This window comes from Octodon degus, unplaced genomic scaffold, assembly GCF_000260255.1.
Source record: "Octodon degus isolate 3935 unplaced genomic scaffold, OctDeg1.0 scaffold00003, whole genome shotgun sequence".
NCBI lineage: Eukaryota > Metazoa > Chordata > Mammalia > Rodentia > Octodontidae > Octodon > Octodon degus.
In genome coordinates this window covers 14,282,311-14,286,199 of record NW_004524579.1, presented here as the reverse complement: position 1 = coordinate 14,286,199, position 3,889 = coordinate 14,282,311, and positions in this window count along the sequence as shown.

The following is a 3,889-nucleotide window of genomic DNA, read 5'->3' as shown; positions in this document are numbered from 1 at the left end:
TATTGTTTTCAAGATTCATCTGTAATAACTTTTGAAGCTGATCTTCATGAAATTTTTTTCATGGAGGATATTTTGTTTTCTACCTTTATTGTCACCTTTGTTTATTCATTAGTTGATGGACACTATTGTTTCCACTTTCTGGCATGACTTAGTATGTTCTATGTTACTAATCAAAACAGCTGTCTTGGTCATATAAAAGAAAAACATTTACATATTTGGCTTATGCTCCTGGTGTCTGGGAAGTCTGATAAGATAATGCATGAGTTCTGTCAAGATCCTTCTTGCCTCCATCACATTAATTTGTATTTCTTTATTATAGCTGGCAAGAGTTCTCTTTTCCTGTGTATTATCAAAAGTGAAAAAATTTTCATACCCCATCCTTCCTTCGAAGGGAAGGAATATCAGTGCAATTGGCTTTGTTGTTCCTCAGAGGCACTGTTGGAGTACACTTCTAGTTGTATTTAGATCATTTTAGAGGTAAGACCCTGGCATCTATGCTTGATCCTTTGTGTCTTAGTTTATTTAGCTCACAGTTACTGGAGGGTTCAGTCCATATTCCGCTGGATCCAAGGCAAACAACAGCAGTTCATGCGGCAGAAAACAATGAAGAGCAGAGGAGGAGCAGCCTTTGCAGCGGCGTCCATCAAGCCTCTCTCTTCCTTCTGCGCTGACTGCAAGGACCGAAGACTGGCACTCCACAATGAAGATCTGGAGCTCCTCCAAAGTGGCACGGCTGCTGAGATCAAGCTCCTTCCAAGACTGAGACTTCTCCATGGAAGCAGGGCGGGGCAGCAGGAGGCAGGAGGCAGGAAATCTGGCAGGGCGGCAGGAAGCCTTTCTCAATTCCTGGACCCTGCCCACCTGCAGGGTGAGGCCCCCACGCTGCAGGAGCTGATTCAGCCAAGTTGACACAATGTATCAACTAACACACTTTGCCTTGTCACTTCCCTGGCACTGTCCTCACTGCTTTCCTTCCTGACCAACATTTTTGCTCGCCATGCCCTTGATACCCCTTCCTTGGTGCCAGCTCGTCAGGAGCCAGATGACAGACTGAAACCTCTGAAACCCTCAGCCAAATAAACCTTTCCTGCTTTAACTTATAAGGTTCAGTTATTTGGTTCTACCAATGGCTTAGTTGGCTAATACAGAGGTGCTAATCATACTTTCCATTTCTTCTGACCTCATGGCCTGTCAATCACAGAATTTGGATCAGTTTCTAGAACATAAAATTGGTACTTTCACCAATTTTTTCTAATTATGATGACAAGCACATCACTCTTTACAACTCTCTACATTCTAAGTGGAGACAAAAGAGCCTTGTCTTTGCTTTACATTTATTTCTGTTTCTTCTCCCCTTTCTATGTACAGAAACCACATACACAAATATTTGATTTCTTACTCTGGAATTGAAATTATTGTCTGTAATTATTATCGGTTCAGTTAGTATTTACATATTCTTTGAGAAAATAATTTGTGCTTCTAATATTTCTCTTGCTATGTTGACTAGAGTTCTCTAAAGGGTCAGAATCTGAAAAAATATACATATACACAAATATAAAATATTCATACTGTATACACATATAAATATAACTTATAAATTACAAAAAGGTATTTATTAGATAAATGTACAAGATCAGAGGTAGGATAGTTCACAATGGCCATCTGCATGTTTGGGAGCAGGAAGAACTAGGAACTTTTCAGCACAAGAACATAGAAATCTCACCAGAGGAAAAAACCAAGACAGAAAGATGGAAACTTCCTGTAGAGTGGCTGATATGAGGCCACATCATAAGCAAGAAAAAGCTGGAGTGTAATACCACAGGTGGTAAAAGCACAAGAAACATCTACTCTAACAGAACCAAGCCTGCAAGCACAGGCCAACTTCCTCATCCTTCTCTCTTCACTCTATCTAGGCAAAAGACTACTAAATGATGCAACCCAAAAGCAAGGCAAGGCATCTCTGTTCAGCTTATTAACAAAATCTGAACACTCTCTGGACATACTCACACAAACACATCTAGTGTTAAACAATAACATCCTAAGCAATTGGTAATCCAGACAAGATATATAGATAGATAGATAGATAGATAGATAGATAGATAGATAGATAGATACATAGATAGATACATAGATACATAGATACATAGATACATAGATACATAGATAGATATCACATTCACTGTCTCGCTTGAAATTGATGTTAGTCTGTTATTTATTTATTTATTCATTTATTTATTTATTTGGTACAGGGTCTTGCTACACAGCTCCGACTTATAGTGATCTTCTTCTCTCAAGCTCCTCAGTGTGCTGAGATTACAGACATGCACCACCACCCCCAGTTTTGGTGGGTGGTGTGGTACACAGGGCCAGCATAGCATGTGATACTAAAGACTGAACGTGTATCCTTGTGATTGCCAGGCAAATGCTTAGTCCACTGAGTTATCACCCCAGCCCTGATGTTAGTCTGTTTTGAATGAATGTAGATTATGAGACAAAGCTCATAGACAATTTCCATTGTACCTAATGTTAGTCTTTTTCTCTCTTTATTACCGTCAGGTTCTATCACAGAAATAGATCTATAAAATATTAGTTAATATTAGTTAATATGCCCAAACATCTGTCATTTTTATCTGATTGCTTTTCTGAAGGAGTTTGGGCTATGGCTGACATCATAGGTCAGTCTCTTTCCCATTTGGTACCTTACAGCCTAGATTAAGACCGCTTAAGTAATTGGCCTGTTGTCAGCCTGTGGCTATGTTTTGTTTTTTTTATTTTTTCCATAACTTTAGTGATAAACAAATAGGAAGGAGACAGTTTCAAATCAAATTGGTATGACAGTTTCAATAATTAACACATTGCATACATTACTCCCAGTGGTTAATTGATGTACAAGATGCAGACATGATACCCTATCCACAAACACCATTAGAACATATCAATCAATTCATTAAGAGACTGTAATTATATATCTATCCTAACCACTTTGAATACACATATACAAAATGGACATTCATTTGCATACCGTTTTTTGTTAAGTTCTATTATTTGAATATTATAGGTGTGTAAACTCAGCAAAATAATCTAAAAGAGTCCAGTAGTCCATAAAAGTATTGGGTCTTCCGCTTGACTGGCAATGTAAGAAATTGTTGACCTGAGTCCCCTACAGCTCAACATAACAGCATGGCTTTACTTCTTATATTTCATTTTTATACTTTTCTGCTGAATGGTTAAGACCAAGGTAAATCAGGACCTATACAGCAAGAGTTGTAGCTTTTGGGTATGATAAGGTCAGTGAAATTCCCTCAGGATTTATGCTGAGATACTATACCTCAGATTGTTTGTCAGTGTCAGTCATGTGGATGAGTCATGGCCATTGCTTGGAAAATGTACTCTCTGTGAAAGCTTGAGAGAATGTTTTCCCTCCATGTGACTCTCCTTAGGCACACTCTACATCATTAATCACTTTCCTCTTTGGCTCCATAATCTCCTTGATCAGAAAATTTGGGACACTACCGACTTACATGACATCACAGTACAAGTTCTCATATGTCCTGAGTCTTAATTGACCTTGCAAGGCTAGGGCCAAAATGTTGGCTTTCCTTGCAGCCCTCCTTTTCATCAAATTTTGGTCTGCAAACTTAGGTTGTTAAACATCCAGAAGACAAGCTTATTGCTATTACCATACAACTTAGGCTGTTAAGCTTAACCTCACTATCTGTCTGCATATCAAACATCTTAGGGATAATATGGAACAGTTATTTTTCATCAAGTATTGATATGTTCAACTTTAAGTCCCTACATAATATGATAAAAAATATTTAAAAATTAGAATATATTATAAAATAGGCATAAAGAATTATGTACTACTTATGTTTACACATAAGTCCAA